At 36.5% G+C, this 19,938-nt stretch overlaps 1 long non-coding RNA gene across 1 annotated transcript in view; it reads right to left on the reverse strand.

The window, feature by feature from the left end:
* Nucleotides 1-19,938, reverse strand: part of LOC144246224 (uncharacterized) — a 47,530-nt gene that overhangs the window by 10,757 nt on the left and 16,835 nt on the right. The window contains exon 3 of the long non-coding RNA XR_014955137.1: nucleotides 17,100-17,186. This is a non-coding gene — a long non-coding RNA (uncharacterized LOC144246224). The remainder of the gene's footprint in view (nucleotides 1-17,099; nucleotides 17,187-19,938) is intronic.

Consider the following 19,938-nt stretch of genomic DNA (forward strand, 5'->3'; position numbering starts at 1 on the left):
TAAATAACATGGAAAAGGGAAGTTGCAGGGAAATACACAACAAAATTCTCATTAAAAGAAGAGCACTCACTGGCTCAATGGAGAAAGTACAGAAAGGTATTTTTTAAAAAACTGATTATTCAGAGTGAATGACATGTTCAACTTAATATAGTCTTAATTCCTCAGCAAAACCAAGTAAACAAGTAAACAGCCTGTATTCATGATCTAGCTGAACGTTCTTACTAATTGAAAAAAAATTGCATTACAATCATGCCTGCTTACTTTACTATAATTTTTCTTGTAAGGATTTTAATTTTGGTTTTTAGTAAAGAATTTTTTTGCATAGAGGGCTTGGATTTAAGTCATTTAAACCACATCTGGATTAAATTTCTTCATTGTAGGATATATAAGCAGGCCTGTGTTTCAAAGTCATCTATTTTTAAGGTGATTAATTAGTCCATTCATCTTGACAGGAGCCTTCATTTTTACACCCATCCCTATTCCCATGACTTCTTCTGCTAAACTTTGCCAGTTTTCTGCATTTTCAAAAAAAAAGCTTTGCTATGGGCTCTGTGCAGTTGTTTGTTATAGGAAGAGAAGGTTATCCTCACAGAAGAAGGGATCCTGCATACCTGGACACTGCATTAGACATCTAGACTGATGGAACAGCCATTGAGCCCTCCATTTATCAATAAAAGGATTTGAGTACACTTACTTTATGGTTGGCAAAGTAACAGGTGCTCTGGATCCATCTCAACAAATCTGAAGAGCAGTGGTAAAACCAATGCAGAGACTAACCTTACTATTTTTTCAATTCCCTTCTCCCTATTCCCCTGGGAAAAGATTCACAATGGAAAAAAAGCCAGTATCTTGAGAAAAGACCAGCGGCAGCACAGCAGAGGGAATAGACCTAAAAGAGTTCCAGTGCTAACATCAGTCAAGCGTCTGGGGGGCTTTGTTATATTTTAAGAGAACATAGTTTCTTCTTTCATGGGAAAGAATAAAAGTCAGTGTATCCATTTGTAGTTTTGAATGCTTCAGATGATTTCTGCTCCATAACCCAACAAGTACAAATATATAAGTATTTTTAGATTTTTGGTATCTCTTGCTAATAGCTGACTGACAGGACACTTTCTTCTATTTCTCTAACAATGTAATTGTAACCTTGGAATTAAGCCACAAATTGTCAAGAAACAGCATGGGGCGGGGGGGAAATAGGTACTAAGATGATAGTCAGCTAGGAGTATTCTTTCTGGTTTATTTCAGGTACCTTTGAAATGGAAAGAGTGATGTAACACACAACTCAATTATTAAAAACACCAGAATAAAATAATTATCTGGATCTGAGAAAAATTTTATACAACTTGAACTACCTTTTTACAACTTATTTTTTAAGTCTTTTTTCTCCATGAGTTAAAATCAACCCTTTAGGTTGCTCAAATGTTTATTATTAATGATGGATCATTAGACATAACTGTCCAAAGTCATTAGTTTAGTCCTAAAGAAGTTAAATAACTTCAAATACTATTTTGCATTGTAACATCCATGTGACAGGGGACTATACAAACCATAATCATCTTTTTCCTTGTTCAAATACATTAATTTGTACAGAAAAAATATAGGTTCTCAATTTTTCAACTCCTACCCCAATGTTTTTACAGTAAAAAAAAAAAAAAGTCATTTCAAATACCATATAAGCCACACATTCTCATTCTGTAAATCTTGAGGAGACAACCAAATGAAAACAAGCATTGCATGATGAACCTCTGACTACATATGCAAACAGCTTGGTAACTGAAAACCTCTGTTGTCTTTGTAATTCATCTGGCTTTGTCTGTGTTCACAAGTACCTTTTTGGGGTTTTTTTGTGTATTAGTGACAGAATTCATTGCACTCTTGTAATGAACTGGTGCAATTAAAAGCCTACTAAATATGTTAAAACTAAAATTGGCAAGACACATAAAAAGTGGAGTTACAGTTGTGAAAATGTGTGCTTAGGAATATGCCCCACAGGCAGCATTTCAGGCTCTTTTATGATATATTAGGCACAATAATAGCACTGCCACCAGCCTGTAACTCCTGTGTTCTTCAGTTATTTCATTTTACTGCACAATGGGCAAACTTCTCTGTCCAAAATGGGATGGGAGAAACCATTCTCAATCAAAATATAAAATAATGATATAAACACTTCTCATTAAGCATTTACAACATATGGTTTATACACTCTATTTTCTATGAAATATAAATTCTTTCTATAAACTAGAAGCATTTTTATTGGTGTAATAAAACTTAGCTCATTAACTCCATGTTAATGAATCAAGGTTGACTCCAGCAGTCACTTTTTAATCACAGTTATCGCTACTATACTACACTAGATTAGAAATATTCATATTTTTGATTAGCTGTTCTTTAATGCACAGAACAAATACAATTTTCAGCTAGACTGAAAAAGAATCACTTAAACACTTCTTATGCAGAATTGGTTTGTTACCTACAATGGATCTCCTATATTTAAACCTTCTACGCCCCACCTTTTATCAGATTTTATTTAGATGAATTTAACATTTATAGAATGTTTAAATCAAATGGAAAAGAAATACACTTATTAAAGACCTTGTGCCGAATAATTTCTCTATTCAAGATTGCCTCAACATTTACTACCGATCATTCCTTAACCTCTTTCTCATTTCTGTCCATAGCTAGCAGAATCCATTGCCAAATCTGTCTTAAACTGTGGTTTCATTGATTATTTCCTTGCACATATTAAAAAAAAAAAATAGTTTTACTTATGGGGCACATATCTCAGACAGTCAGGCTGTAAAGTACATCTATATTTAATTCTGGGGTTTGTTTCTGTCCCAGCTGAGACATGAGGCCTGAACAATCTAACTAGAAAACAGAAGATGTCATTCCATTGGAGCTTGGGTCTCGTCATGTCATGTCATGTCTGTCTATGTCAAAAAAACATAAGGAATAGGAAAGAAGGTGACATTAAAAATTGGACAGTGAAGGTTTTGTACTGTTAAGCAACTCTAATACTTCCTCTAATAAAAACTTACTGAAAGCTGATTAAATGGAAATACTCACTGAATATTGCTACATTTATAGTCAACTGCTTCTTGCTTTACAGCAAAGAAATTCATGCTTTTAGATAGGCTTATCAGTTGCAGAACCATGAATTTCTTAAAATATCCATTATTTTTACTACCCTACCAAGTAAAAGATTTTCAGTAGCTCAGAGACATTTCATAATGCCAAAACACTGATAGAAATTTTAGAACTAACTACAAAAAAAAAAAAATCAGTATTCACATTCTGAAGTAAAAAAAAAAAAAAATCTATAAAAAAATTTTCCACTTTCCCTTGTGCCCAGGCCTTTATAAAGCAGAAACAGAAATTAAATGCAATGACATGGAGAAACCATGAATCTGAGCTAAAGGATACAAGGTCAATAGTACCCACCAGACTTTTAAAATGTTTCCATTTGTGTTTCCAATGTACAGCAAGGTTCCTCTGAAACTACTCGCTAGGATAATGGCTAAACAAATCTGTCACCTTTCATGCACCCAAGAAGTTATTTAGCCTTCATATTGCTTAGTACATGCCAAGCTTGCTGATTGAGAAGAGCCAGCATGGATTTACTAAGGATAAATCATGCCTGATCAGCCTGATGTTTTTTCCCTGTAAGAGGCTGCCCAAAGAGGCTGGGCAGTTTCCAGCTTTGGAGGTTTTCAGGATCCAGCTGGATCAAGCCCTGAGCAGCCCAGGCTGAGCTGAGGACTGACCCTGCTTTGAACAGTGGGTTGGACTGAGAGCCCTTCCAAACTGAATTACCCCACAATTCTGTTAAATCAATATTCAGTGAATCAATTGTATGCATTTTCCACTGCATGTGACAGTATACATAATGACCTACAGGCAAATATAAATAAATTATCTGTATGAATATAAACCAGGTATCAATACTACTAGGAATAACAGACACAAAATACAGCTCAGAACACTCCATGTTTTTTAGAATCTAACACAAAGAAGAACAAGAGAAACCAGAAAACAGACTGCCAAAGGGTGAATTTTTTCAACTCCTGCCTTTCCATTCATTTTTCATGAGTCACTATGAAAAATTAAAAAAGGTGCTTAAATTTTATATTCTACATGCTAGCATTTAATTAAATTTTCCCCTTTTTAACTAGAAAATAAAGGTTGATAGCTACTATAAAAACTTAAAAAATTTTGTCATCTAACCATATACCACGATAATACACTAAATGCCTGATGGGAAGTACAAGACTATCCAACAGAATGAAACAACCACAAGTCAGCTTGACCCTCCTTCCTGTACTCATTCCCCACCATATCACTGTCCATACATCACTGAAGGATTCTCCAAGAGCTTAGTTAAACCTTTTTATTAAATAAAGGCTATCAGGCGTAGCATGGAAAGTCTCCCTTATTAGGTCTTCTTGCAAAACACCTGACATAGGGAGTTCAATGTCATACTTCAGATAGGGAATGCATGATATCCACAGAAGCCTTCCTCTAGGAAAAGTCCATAAATTCAAAGCTGTTTGATGAGAAAATAACTTTTTCTGAAATAACAATATAACCAGTATATTCCATAACAGTAACACACAAAAGACTCCTGCAGATCTCATTGTCAGTATGACACTTCTGTATCAAATGCTTTACTTATCAATTTTAGTTCAATTAAAATAGCAGTAGCAATCTATAGAGCTTTTTAAAATTCTGTATTTATGTACCATACAAAAGGCATTTACTTGGATTATGTTGAAGGGACATATCCCATAATAACAAAGAAGAAAATAAAAAAATGAAGCCAGAAAACATTAAATGTAAGAGACCTTTGCAAAAAGTCATACATTCTCCAAAACAGTATCATGATCAAGGCAAATCTTTCCTGATAATTACAAAAACAGACCCTCAACCAAATTACCTGAGGCTTCTTTGGACATTACTAAAATGGACTGTTTGCATTTTAAAGCTCTTAACCTTGACAGAAGCTCCAGACTCCTCACAGAGGTGGAAGCTGCCCTGTAGGAGGTGGGTGAAGTAAGGAGTCAGGTTCCTACTGAGCAGTTCTCACTCTGCCAAATCACACCACTAGGACACAAATATTTATTGACACTTACCCACTCTTGATTACAAGTCAGCCAGGTTCTGTACACACAAAAAACCAACCAAACAAACAAAACAAAAACCCTGAAAGATGGTTACATTTCATAGAGCTTGAAGAGAGCAGGGTTTCATGACCCATCATGCCTTTTTAAAATGTAAGCACTTCCTACACTATTCTATAATGGACCTAAGGCATTTTGAGATTTTCATGCAGCAAACAAAAAGAGAGCAGCCAGACAGAAATGACTCCTTGCCAGTCTATCTGCCCATTTCAGTCTCACTTTTAGTTACCTAGACAGGCTACCTTATTTTCACTTTCAGATACTTCTTACAGGTCATTTATGTGAGAAATCAACCTTGAATAGGTCAACATATGACCCCTGAGTTGGAATACTGTTTCCAGATCATTTTTTACTTGCTCCATTTCCACACAAGTTCTGTGCATTTTCAAGTTTAAAAAAAAAAAATAATCAAAACCACATCTTTAGCAATTCAAATAATTTATTATCACAAAAAAAAAAAAACAACAACAAAAAAAAAACACTCTGGTGCACAGAAAGGGTAAGTGAAGCTTAAAGAATGAAACAGGCATATAAAATAAAAAAATTCTATCTAAGACCCCTTATTTTATTTTCTGCAAGGATTGAGAATACAATGAACTCATTCTCTGGAAACATAACAGAAAAGGTAAAGGATGACCAAATGGAAATGACCTTTAACTACTGACTTGGAAAACTATTTTACCTTTAATACAAAGTTCTCATTTGATGCTTTGAAAATCATTTATGTATTCTTTGTGTTGCATCACTGCCTGTGAAGTACAATGCCATAGAAATTATAAAAGCTGTTATTGTTTTAAGCTTTGAATATTACTCAATTCTTTTTTTTTTAATTTTAGAACAAAAGAGTCCAAAAATAAGTATATTTTGAGTCAAAATATTATTCTATCACATAAAGAAATACATGTAAAAAATTCCTTCTAAGTAAGTATTTGAGAAAAATATTGACAACATTTTAGAGAGCAAAATTCACATGACATATGGAATTCACTCTGTGGCCCATATGCAAACTGAGCTGAACAGAACGTATCTACAGGATAAGCAACCATATTCTCAGGAATTTATATAAGGCATTCCCAAACAGATTTGAGGATTTGCTTTTGCAAGCCTGTAAAAGTAATAAAGATTCCTAAAACTTATAAAATATACACTACTTTACAATTTAAAAAAATGTGGAAACACAGATTAAATCCTTATGGCCAAGGAGGTTTTTGATTCTCCATCCCTGTAGTAAAAACTATACATCTGTAGTTCTCCCTAGGAGAACACACTTACATATTCTTTTATGTAGATATTTCTCTAAAAATATCAGGACAGTACATATACACCTTGTAGAGAATATATTTTAAAAAGAGGTAGAATGTGTGAATATTGACACCTATTTTCTCTTACTGAATAATGGCACTCAAAGAAATTCCTGTTTAGTAAAAGCACTTTTCAAAAAAAATTTTTTAAAAAAGTAAGGTTTTATATTTGATGCTGCATCACAATTAAAAGTTATTGAAATTAAGCAAAACTCATTACCTGAAAACTAGGAGTGGTACTCTCAGAATGACACCCTAAATTAAGGCAATAAATGCTACAAAATTTAAATACCACTATTCAAAGTGATCTGATTGAATAATAATTATGAAAGCTTTAAAAAATAAAAATTTATCACAGAAATCTTTATGGAAACATACATGGAATTACTACATTTTCTCAGCAAACCTGGGGAATGATAAGTAACTGTTGTTCATGCAAAGAGGACATTCAGTGGATGTACCTTGAATAGTTAACAGCACCCCCATGCATGTTGTTCATTGTATTACCCCTGCAACATTTTTATTTCATAAAAGCTCGTGTGACTGGAACTAGATGCATATGTTTTCACTTTATGTCTAGTGGAACTATCACATCATTACCAGTAACTACTTCTCTTAAATCAGTATTTTAGGAATAAAATCTATCATACTTCTTACCATTCAAAATTACCAGTAATATAAGGCACAGTTCTAGAGGTCCTTGAGAGGAGAGAGGGAGCTTGCCTTTAATCTGTAATTGTAGCAAGGTCTGTGAATATGAACTACGAGTCACTTGGAAGGAATACTGCTTTATAGACATCAATTCTTAGTGTTACTGGCTACAGTAAACAATAGCTCTGTATTCCAGTGAAGGAGCAGGAGGTGGGGTGAGGGGGTTAAACATGTAAGAGATTCTTCTCCATGGCACTCTGGACAACAATAAAGTTTGCTGTTTGTTTACAACAAATCATGTAATTTTCGATCGTTATGTATACAAAATGGCACTTCATATTAAGGCAAGGTGAATAGGCCATAAAACACATCTTAAAAACATATCTACTGTGAAGTCTGCCAATGCTTAAACACTATAACTAAATAGAAACTCTTAATTGCACAGCTTAAGGAAAATACAATGTGTTTTGATGGATTTATCAGAATGCTTGAAAGATTATATGATGCTCAACCCACTGAAATATTGACGCACTTACTTTAACTACATGTCTAAAGTATAATTGAAAGTGTTGAGATAAATTTTCTACATATGAATAATCTCATGCTTACTGCACAGAGCTTGCCGGTTCTCACAAATAAAATACTGATATATGCTTTCCTGTCTGAATTTGAACTTTGGGACTGCAAACAAGTTGGTGTGTCTTGTATGCCCAAATGGCATTGAACTTTTTCCCAAATAATTGGTATTACAGTCCCAAATAATCAATATAGAAGCATAGAATCACAAAGGTTTATGTTGGAAGACACCTTAATGGTCATCTTAATGTTCCAAACCCCTGCTGTGGGCAGGGATGCAACTCACTAGACCCAGCTATTCAGGGCCTTGAACACTTCCAGGGATGGGGCATTCCAAACTTCTCTGAGCAACATGTTACAGTACCTCACTAGTCTCATGGTAAAAAAAATTTCTTCCTAAGATCTGACTAAACCTGTCCCCTTTCAGTTTAAAGCCACTGCCCCTTGTCCTGTCACTATCTGCCTGCATACAAAGGCCCCATCTCTCTTTTTTATAAGAACAAAGCTAGCATTTCACGCAGCTGAACACCCCAGGTCTCTCATCCTGTCTTCAAGGAGAGGTACTCCATACCTCTGACCACCTCTGACCACCTCTGTGCCCCTCCTCCAGATGCTCTCTAACAGGTCCAGGCACTTCTTGTGCTGAAGGCCCCAGAGCTGGACACAGTGATGCAGGTGGGGTCTCACAAGGGAGTTTCATTCCATCTGTAGCCCTGCTGCTAAAAGGGCTGCAGACACGGGTCACATGCAGAAGTCACCGTTTGCTGTGGCCTTTCAGGGGAGTCAGAGCACTGGGAAATCACTGAGAGCACAAAAGGACTGACCAGAGTGGCAGCTAGGGTGAACATGGGAGACATGTCTGTGTGCAGATATGTGAGAACCCCAGCCTTGCTTTGGGTCCTCATGTGGTGGTGAAATTCCTCCTCCAACCCGTGCTTCCAAAGAAAAACTCCGCAGGCTTAGCTGTTCGGTCTCAAGGCAGTTTATTGCTAGTTATCTAACAAATTATGTTCTTGGACTGTGGCTATTTGATCAGCGGCCTGGGTAGAGGCACACACACACCCTGACATCCTCTCTATCTGCTGTCTTCTTCGTCTCTCTCTCCGCCCAGGGCTGCTGCTATCTTTTATAAGATATATTACGTATAACATGTTTACAATTATTCCCCAATACCTACTACCTACGTTGCCAAGTGTTTTTCTACTCTAAACCAATCTGCGAGTGCCGACATCACCAAGAACATGGAGGTAAGGAAGAAGAAGGAGGAAGAACAGGATCAGCCCACTTTCCTCCATCTTAGAACTTCTGACCCCCATGTACAAAGTGAAAACCCCCCTGTACATGTGTTAAAACCCCCCTGTACAGTACTAAAAAAATTTCCCCTCTACTTTGTAACTACTTATACTATACTATCTAACCTTTTGTGATTGCTCGTTCCACCTCCAAAGTTGGTAATTCATTCCATGGCTCAAACTCAAAATCACAGCTGTTTTTCAGCTGTCTGCCAGGGTCTAGAATGCTTCTGACCAAGGCCTGGAATCTCTAAAAATGTCTGAGAGACATTTTGAGTTCCCACACAGATATGCTGCAAAGAAGACAGCATATCAGACTTGAGAGACATGCCAAAAGACTTATAGTCACATACTTATAATTTTAAAATGCAAAGGTGATATTTTACAATGGTTTTACAAACTTGTTCAAAGCTTTGTGCTGGCACTTTATATGATCTTTGCACTTGAAACAGGTACAACTATCTCTACTAGATTTTCCCTGACAGGCAAAAAAAGATGCATGAGTAAAGAAAATGAATCACAGAGAGGCATCAGGCCAGCATGTGCTTGAAAAATCCAGGGATAGTTGGGCTGCTGTAACCTCTGCTTTCATTTCTGAGGTAAGACATATACTATGTAATGTACTATAATACATGTACTATGTAAACAAGTCTTTATTTTGATCCATATTAACACTTACCAGATGCAAGGAGATCAAGAAAACTTTCTAAGGCTACTGCTGTGGCCAAGTCTAATCTCCCAAGAGACTGCCTGGAAAATCAAATGCTTATGTTATGCTTATGCATGTGGAACAGGCTCACACATGCTCACTTTTTATAAAACAAGTGAGCATGTGTGAATCTGTTCCTAGTAGGTGAGGAATATACTGCTGTGCAACTCTGAGCCACTCTTACTACAGCTACTGAATAATTGCAACACCTTTAATTTTCACCCTTAAGACAGTATGTAATTTTACCTATGGCTACTTAAATTTAAAAAAAATACATAATTTGGCATATTTATGATGCATTCATGCAATTACTAAGAATAATAGAATGACTAGTTTTTTCTGAATGTTTATTTCTCCTATTTCAGATGTCAAGCAGGCTCCTCTACAGTGAGATTAAAAAAAAATAAAAAAGACAAAATCCCCACCACCCTTCAATTTTCAAACCTTCACTGACTTCCACACCAGTTCCATAAACCAGCATTGACACACAGACTTAACCAGCATCACGTGCTCTGGTTTGCCTTAGGACCAACAGAGGACAATATGCCAGTATTCAGGATATTGAAATTCATCCTGCTCAAATAAGGGGTAAGAGTTACCCAATGTTCTTGAGACCCTATCAATTGTAAACCATGAAAACAAGGAGATGGATGCATTAGTAGCCTGACACTCGTCGTGTTAAAATATGAACTAAAGGGCACAATTCCTCCCCTTCAATTCAATCCACATTTTATTTCTTAGCTACACTGTTGTAGCTGTCCTATCAAATACCTTTAAACTGTTCTATTTCAATACAGAATTATTTTACACTTAATATAATTTACTGGATAATAAAGCAGAATTCTGAATTTCCATCAAAAAGAGAAAATCATATGCTAGAATGATTATGCAGGACTCCCACTGCAGAAGACCAGCCACTTAATAGAAAGCCAGTCCTTTCCTACTGCAGCCTTCTGGCTTCTCAGCATGCCTGTTTATAATAGTAATTGGCAGACAAAGGTTGGGGTTTTTTTCTGTGCAGATTTGATAATGGAAATTTAATTTGAGGTTTGTTCCAGCAGGTCTGGATTTATGGGAGAAAATAGCAGTAGCACGTCTAGTTCATTTACTGAGGAATTTTGTGCCCACTGTACACATAGAATATTTTCCCAAAGAGTAAAGAATGATGATCAATAACCTGCCTACATAGTAGTATATTGGATGATCATGAAAAAGGAGAAAGCAGCGGCCTAGGGATAAAAAAACCTCATTTTCCAGAAAAAAAAAAAAAAACAAACAAAAAACAACAGGCCTTGTGTGGTTCACATGATGAATAAATGCACAATTAGACCAAATATTATTCATGGGTGTCTATGTTGTCCTGATCTATGCAAAGATCCTAATGACAAAATATATTGAGGACATTTTTCATTTGAAGGAATAAACAATGAAAATTAACTGCTTACCTCTTAATTGCATATTTTGCCATAAAAACTTTTTTTTTTTTTCAACGCACCAGTAGGAGAATGAAAATATACTAATCCCCAGACCGGTCAGAACAAAACAACAATTTACCACTGAAACTAAGATGCTTTTCACAACTATCCAAAAATCTCAGAGGCTGGGTTCCACAAAGCAAAACTAAGAAAAAGAAAAGAAAAATTCACCCTGAAAGACACAAGCATTTCTGCATGAACAGCTGGGTAAAAGAGTTCAAAGGAACAGAGATAATACAGAGATCTTAAATAGTCCCATAATCTTACAACTTCATAGTAAATTGGGGAGCCTCTGTAATTAAAACAGACATGATATTTAAGTGATATGTCTTAACATTTCTCTCCAAATTGCAGATTGCAGTTAAGATGTTTGAACTCCAAAACTCCAAACAAATGCAAATGTTGCTTGCAATCACATCCACCAGCAACTATACTAATCAAAATCAGGAACTCTGGATGATTTTTAGAATAATCAGAATGGTCACATTATGGTATTATGGTATCAGTATGGTCACATCTGTGTAAGACAATGCCTAGCATGATAATGAACCATTTCTGTTCTATTAAATTTATTGTAAGAAGCAGGATATACACACTAGCAGAAATGTAGTAAGGCACAAAGCAACATCCTAAATTAAATCTTTTTTTCTCTTTAATCTTACTTCCCAAGAAATGGAAATATCTCCCACATTTTAGTATAACTTTCTGAGTTTTTATTAGACAAAGGAGATTTTCTATATTTACCTAGAAAAAGAAGTCAGGCAATCAGAAAATATAGTTCTGATAGGATTGCAGAAGCATCTGAGACTCCAATTGAGACCACCTCTGCAGTGTTTATCCATTGGAGCAATGCTATCTCCACAGGTCCTCCAGGAGACCTTTTCTTTCCCATACAGTTCAAACCTAGACATTAGAAGCTTTGCAGGCAGTTTACTGGGCATTTCTTGTTCTTATACCTACATCCTCAGGAAGGCATTTGTCACCCTACATTCTTTAGGTTTGGCCTAGGAACTCTTTATGGATCACAAACCAATGATCCATCTGGCTAGTCTTTCATCCCACTGTTGATCAATCCTCACATATTATTCTGCAGAGAACTGTTGCCAGAACTCAGTTCTAAACCAACAATCCCCCACCCCTTCCTCCCAGAAGCAGACTGTTATTCACAGGTGCTGAGACAGTCAGCTTGTCTCCCTGTGCTGCCTGCCCCAGGTTTCTTTTCTCCCTTCCCAGTGAAGACTTATGCTGCCAGTATCAGTTGCCTGCTTTTTTTTCCCTGATTTTATTCCCTTTTCCTCCAAATATATTTCCAGATTTGAGAGGTCCACTGCAACATTTTAAAAGCTTCCATGACTGCTTCCAACTTTTTGATCTCGCCTGAAATCTGAAAAACAACTCTATTTTGTTAAAGCTCGCTCTAAGAAGAAATCCACAATGCATCATAACGTAGGAAAGTACAAAAATACTGCTCAAAACTATTTTACAGGAAAGTATAAAGATACTATTGCAGAAAGATTTTCTATATTACAAAACAGCCGTAGGCAGAAATAATTCCCAGTGAGTGTATAGAAGTGAACACAGAAAAGTAGTACATACAAAAAGATCCAAGTCCTGATATTTTTAAACCATTTTTCCTGTAATTTAAAAATTGTGGATACCATTTGTGGGTTTTTTAATTTTTCTTTTCTTTTTTTCCTTTTAAAGCAGATAAATTTTTTTAGCACAGCATAACAAACCAATCCTTTCTGTGTTGCATTAGTATGAAGCTCTGAGCCAGAGTAAGACAAGTTTAAGTGGCTTAAGGCTAGGGAGGGATTAGATGGAAGTTGGGCCTCTGGAACACCATCTCTGCACTCCCTCAAGAGAATTTATTGCCATCTCTGAAGACGAGCAGGCTGTAAACTGAAATCTAAGACTAAGCTAACAGGACAAGTTTCTGGCCTGAGAGCAAACACTCTGCTATGGGGGCAGTCACATCACCAGTGGGTAAACTCATTGCCACGAGCGTGAATTCTGGGGAATTGTCACTGTGAGCCATGACACAGCCAGTCATCACCCATCCTGTGGCAGCTCTCTGCAGCTGGATGCAGAGAATGACCACCCTATTCCTTTTTACTTTTGTGCTTCCCAGTGTTTTCTTAGATTCACAAAGCACACAGCTTCCACCTCCAATTAATGGTGCCAGATCAAGCCTTTTGCACGCAAGGTACTCAAGCACCAGAAATTATCATTATCTGACATGAAACCAACAGTGAAGAGTATAAAAAAAACCTCACTGACCAAACAAAAGATATCAAATTCTGAGCTCTGTAACACTGGGTGAACCAGCAAAAGCAGGACAACACAAAAATTAGCAAAAAACATTACTTAACAAGTCCAATCATAATCAGCAGTTTTTTACACAAGCCAAAGCCCTCAGCTACAACCAAGGTACACAAATGTCCTAGTTCAGTGTATGGTTTTAAACAAGGAACCCAGACATGGCCACCATGAGGAAAGAATCTCTAGGAAAGGCATCCCGAGGGAAGGTGAGCTCTAGTTCTCCTACAGGTTTCCTATAGCTCTAAAACTTAATTAAATAAAAAAATAATGTCAAATTTTAGTATTATTTTCATCACAAAATAGCCTAGTCTTAAAAAGAAGTATTAAATTAGCTTAGAAATACTCATTGACCGCTTGACTTGAAAACACATTTCTTCTGCTTTTGGGATCTCATTACTTGGATGTGTAACAAAGCACAGCCCAGTCTAGCACACACCTGCAGAACTAACACAGATCTGTGGAACTCATGTCAATGAAAGATCTATCAATGCAACTTAACAAAAGAAACAATTGAGACAACGTGTGCCACGGATACTCCAAGAAAGAAAACCCAACCTACCACTCTAAATTCCTGCATGGAATATCTGCAGTCATTGTTAAGTGGTCTTTGTGTTCATGACAGAGAGAAGATGGAGCACCACTTGAAAGTTCTTGATTTATAATGCACTACTGTTCACAGTTTTGCACAAAGGAGATGTTTACTCTTTCAGGCAATCATCACTTCCATATCCTCCTTTGGTCTGGAGCATTAGAGTGGTACATCCTTTTTATCAAAATCTTTTATAAATTGGTGTTTATTACTCTGCCTGTAAACACTGAATTTCAGGAACCTATGACTGATTATGTATAATTCTTTTCTAACCTGACCTTGAGGCAAAGTTTCAAAGTCACGAAAGGAAGAGAGTAATGACAAAAAAAAAATCATAATTTACAGGTATGAACTGCTATTTTATATTAGATTTTAAAATGTTGCTCTTCAGACTCTTCAACAAGCATTCTGATTAAGAGATATGTTTCCTAAATACAATTCGCATCTGAAATGCCACCACAAAGATTTTTTTTTCCATTTTAGCTGATAACCGCTTAAGAGATAAATATTTTATACTGGTGGGCTGCTCAGCAATGGAGAAATTAGATGTTTACAGTCACATGAAAATCTTCTGACTTTCCCTGCAGCATCTTTGGGAGATTTCATAAGGGAACCATTTTTTATATTTAGAGCCTTTAATTTTGGGTAAGAGAAGTAATTTTTTTCTAAAACTTATGAAAGCAGAAGCTTCAGTTCTGAAATGTGTCTGGTCAAGTGGAGAGAGGGGAAGGGAGATCAATTGCAAACTTCTGGTGGGTGCCTGTCCTCTGAATTAAGAGAATAGATTATTATTATACTTTGTATTTTCTTCAAGCAAAGAGCAAAATACAGTATAAGCAAACAAGCAAGAAAGAAGGGCAAACACGGAAAGCCTTATACTTTTGCATAGGAACAGAAGCCTTTATCCTGAAGATGCAAAGAGTACCCTACCTGCAATTAAAGAGATGAGAGGTGGACAGAGTAGAAACAGTGACCTGTCACAGCCCATTACTGGACACTCACATCAAGCTTGCTTTGCTACAGTTGTGACTCACTGCACTTCTTTAATAGCCCCATATATGCCTAAAATTGAATGACAAAAAGGATTTCAAACAGCAGAGCATAAAAATGTGTGCTAATATTTGAGTCTTTTATATATATATATATATATATATATATATATATATATAAAATCTAACATACAGTTTTCTGTAACTATTTCTAGAGTTCATTTTTTACAGTGATTCCACATCTTTTAAGATTCACACCTCTGAACGTGAAGCCTTCTGCTCCCCAGAGGTGGAAAAGCAGGTCCTTGCACTGCTGGGCTGTGCTACCAGCAGGAGCAAGTTCACACACAGCAGCTGCCTCCTCCCAAAACCCAAAACCCAGCCCTGCACAGGCACTTCAGAGTGTGTCTGCCCTGCCCTAGGCTGTGCAGAATGTGGTCACCACAGCAAAGCCAACAGGGGCAGCAAAGGCATGTGCAGAGCCCCAAAAGCCAGAGTTCCAAGCACTCACGGACACCTCTGAAGATGCAGACTGAGTATTTCAAATTTGACTAGTCCCACAGTTCTTGAGTTATTGAAAAGGAAAATATTAAACCAATTTGTCTCAGAGCTTGAAAGGTTAGGTCCAATAAGTAAAACAGAGCACAGATGATGAATAGCAAAGGATATACAAGATACCAGAGATATTATTTTTTATAATAAATAGGTTTGTCAACCTCTTTTATAATAGCCTCTGTCCTAAATCAAATTTAGACAAAGGAATGCAAATCAAAGAATATTTCTAATCAGTGCTTTAACTACAAGATTAATGATTAATTTAAAATAAAGGTCTACTCTGATAAGAAAATCTCATTATTTTAAGAAGCTGCCTTAGTCTACCTGATTACTCCATCTAATAGGAATGTAAATTAAATAACAAAACATAAAACCCATTTCTCTTATAATTCTTATATTAAAAATAATCTTGTTGCAAGATGCTGCTGAGTAAACTAGTAATGAAACAGCTACACAATACTTCAATTTAAAAATCAGCAGCAGCCTGATTTGCAACATAAAAGATAACAAAAATACAGCTTGCATATCAATTGCATCTTTCAGTAAAATACACAGATGTTAAAATGCTGGCCAGGATTACAATGCTGGATTAAAACCTTCCTAGTCATAAGAGACAGGCCAGTAGATTCACTGAATGCAGGGACCGTGGTACTTTATCACTGCACCATATCTAATGAACACCCTATTGCAAGAAGCAACACCAGCATTTTCCCTCCAACAGCAGCTTTTTGCACATATGAAAGAACTTGTACAAAGGCTTTTGCCAATGTAGCTGATATTTCAGAGGGAAAGGAAATTGCATTCTTAATGATGTTACCATTACAGAAATTCCAGTTCTGTGCAGGGCAGGCTGGGGAGTCAATCGAAGGTCAAGCCAGTTAAAAGTCAAATTCCTTGAAAGAACAGGGTTCTGAAGTTGAATTGTTTTCAGGAAGAAGCCTGCTGATAGGTCAATAGCTTGAGTTTTACAGCTGACAGCATTCATGGAAAATAATAACTTCCAAGGCTGAAATGGCTATGGACCACTGAACAACAAGATTGGAAACAAAGCAGCTCTACAAGTCACAGTGTATTTAAGCTCACAATTTACCAAATTTTTAAAGAATGCTACTTGCATGACTGATACGTAAAGCTGGGTAATGTATCTCTCATAAGCTGCTGAAATACAGAAGAAAAATACAATGTTTTACAAGAGAAATCTTAAGTTCATATAAAAGTTGCTTGATGTTCTAATAGATCACAAAATTTCTTAAGGTGAAAATATTTTAAAGACCATCTAACTTCTTTGCAATGGGCAGGGGCATCTTTCATTTGGAATTTACCTGTTCAACTATTAACACAGAATTAAAAATTAGGAGAAAGACAAGAAAACACCAAGTGGGCTCTTCAGATTTCAGACTCATCCATATAGATTCTTTAACTGCTATGAAACCTTACAGCAATTAGGAAGCAAAAATAATTACCAGTGCTATAAACTCAGTGATCTTCTCTGGAATATGCAAGCCTATGTGGGCACCTTCACATAGCATCCACAGCAATTCTTCTTTTCCCTAAGGAAAGTGAAGGACAGAAATGGAAAAAATCTTTGAAAGTACTCTGAAAGTATTGAAAGTACTCACACCATTCATTTGCTCCTCAGTAAGTGATAAGGCTTACAGCACTCTTGCAGATAAAGTTTAAAAATAAAAATTGGGAAGTGGAGTTGGAGTCAGTCCACAGCCAATTTTTACTTTCTCAACTGTCTTCCACTTATGAATAAATTAGCAAGTCCTTTCAAAGTACTAATGAAAAAAAAATCCTGTTTCCTCTACTTTCATAATCATAGGAGATATATTAATAACTTTTCACTCCGAGTAGGGCTCCCCATCTGCAGCTTCACAGCCCTTGATTGAATTCACAAGGTACTATTTGTGTATTCAGATCAGAAATCCGATTGCCATCTGTATGCACTGATTAGTTAGTGATCAAATAAGGTGCAAAATATATTCAAATATGCAAATCAACTCTTTGCCCAAATACCAAAGGCTCAGTTATGCATGGCCACCTGAAATGTATCCTTTATGTTCCAAAATTTGCATAGCTTTAATATTAGTTTTCATCATCATCTCAGGGAATCAGACTACTATTATAAAGTTAGCACACTGATGTTGGACAAATACTGCACTAGCTTTGCTAGAACCCAAGAAGGACTGTTATTAGCAAAATAAGACATTTTAGTTGTTTTAGGTTTCCATGCAAAAGTCTGGCTAGAGGCAGGATTGTCTTAGATTACGTCCTTCTCACAGAGACAGAAAACTGCAGCAGAGATAAGTTCAGCAAATAAGAAAAACCAGGCAAGAAATGAATACTGAAGTCAACAATATTGCACTAGATGTTGCTTCTACTTGATTTCTACGCCTGATTCTACAGAATCAGGCAAAATTCACTGCTGAAACCACACAATAGTTTAGTGATATGGGAAAGTGTGTTTGTGGGAACTGAGAGGGATTAAGAACAGTCTAAGAGTCTGTTCTCTGCATTATGGCCTTTACATCACCAAAATGACAACTTTTTTCCCATCTCTCTCTAAAAACATCTGACTTAGCCTCATTTTTGAGAGCACAAAATATTCACAAGCATGAGAAGTGACTGCATCAACAGAAGTCATGCATGGTAGCCTCCTGCCAGGCCTTAAGTGCAGCTAGCTCAGAAAGCATTCTAAGTCAAAGCTGTATACATCCTTGACCTTTCCTGCTCCTGCAAACCAAGCTAAATTCATTCTACCATAAAGTGGATGTTCACATAAAAACAAAACTTCTTGCACAGAAGCACAGCATTTGATCTATTATTTTCTCCCTTCTCCTCCTTTGCTGCCAGTGCTAACAGAAAACCAGAAATTCCTCAGTGGGTTAGTTTTGGGAAAACATTGATTAATCAATTGTTTCTTTTTTTTTTTCTTTTTAACCTTCATCTGTTATTTTGAGAAATTCTATACAAATCACTGTAATATAAGATATAATCAAAAAAGAAATTACCTGAAGGCAATTCAGAATGTGAAATGTATGTGTATAAAACATACTAATTAAACATTGACAACTAATATTGATTTTGATGTAAAAAAGTGGAAAACAGCAAGGCTGAAAAGGGTGTAAGCTCCTTAATGGTGGCACAGTCACAGAGCTCAAGAACAATCCATCAATTTTTTATCTTTTTAATAAGTACATATATGTTTATACGGTTCCATTCTTTTAGTCTAACATACACGAAGCAAAAACGAAGCAGAGTTTTCAGCAGACATATTTATAAGCTATATACCTTGCTATTTTTTCTCACTAATAACTTTACTACAGGGAGAGGTAAAGCAACCTATTCCTCTGAATAAAAGCTGCTTCCCTGGTGTGCTGGGTCTAGCTGGGATGGAGTTAATCCTGGAGTAGAGCCCATACCATGTTGTATTTTGGACTTATGATTATACCAGTGCTATAAACACACAAGTGTTCTGGCTTTCACAGCACCATGGTTTTCTTCTCACTGCTCTGCCCGCCTCAGCAAGTAGGCTGGAGGTTGGAAAGGGACACAGCTGGGACACTGGATCCAAACTGACCAAAGGGATGTTTCCTACAATATGTCATTATGCTCTGCAATAAAATCTCAGGGAAAGGAGGAGGAGGACAAGGGTTTGGCTATGGCTTTCATTTTCCCAAGCAACCATTGTGCATGCTTGCTTTTCAGGAATTGGACAGACATTGGGCTGCCAACAACAAATAGTGACTATATTTCTGATTTGCTGTTCTGCTTGCACATGCAGCAGCTTTCAGGGTTTGCCAGCCTTTGCTCTTCTAATTCTCCCCCCTGTCCCACTGTGGGGTGAGTGGCTAGGTGGGTGCTTAGATGCTGACTGGTCAACCCATGACATCTGGGCACACTCAAAGACACCCTTCTCACTCTGTTTCTTCTCAGGTTTGGGAATTCTGAATAAAGAAGACAGATTGTGACATTTCTATTCCTTTAAATCTAACATATTCATTGCAGTTTAAAGTGTACAGATGAAGATACAATTTAGAATCTGAAAAAAAACCCAGATAAATATCTCTAAAAACCATGAAACGCTGATAACGCCCACTCTCAGCTACTTAATGGCAACACTGTGAAGTCATCATGCCCAACTACTGATTAAGATAGCTGATGAAAATTATCTAGTGCAGATAGTATGGGTACCTCTGAGGCATATAGTACTTTATACATTATGAGTCCCACATGAAACCTTTAGAATTTAACTGAATTATTAGCAAACAATTGAGTAAAAAATGAATTTAGGAAAGT

This window comes from Lonchura striata, chromosome 4 (assembly GCF_050655825.1).
Source record: "Lonchura striata isolate lonStrDom1 chromosome 4, ASM5065582v1, whole genome shotgun sequence".
In the NCBI taxonomy this organism is placed as follows: Eukaryota; Metazoa; Chordata; class Aves; order Passeriformes; family Estrildidae; genus Lonchura; species Lonchura striata.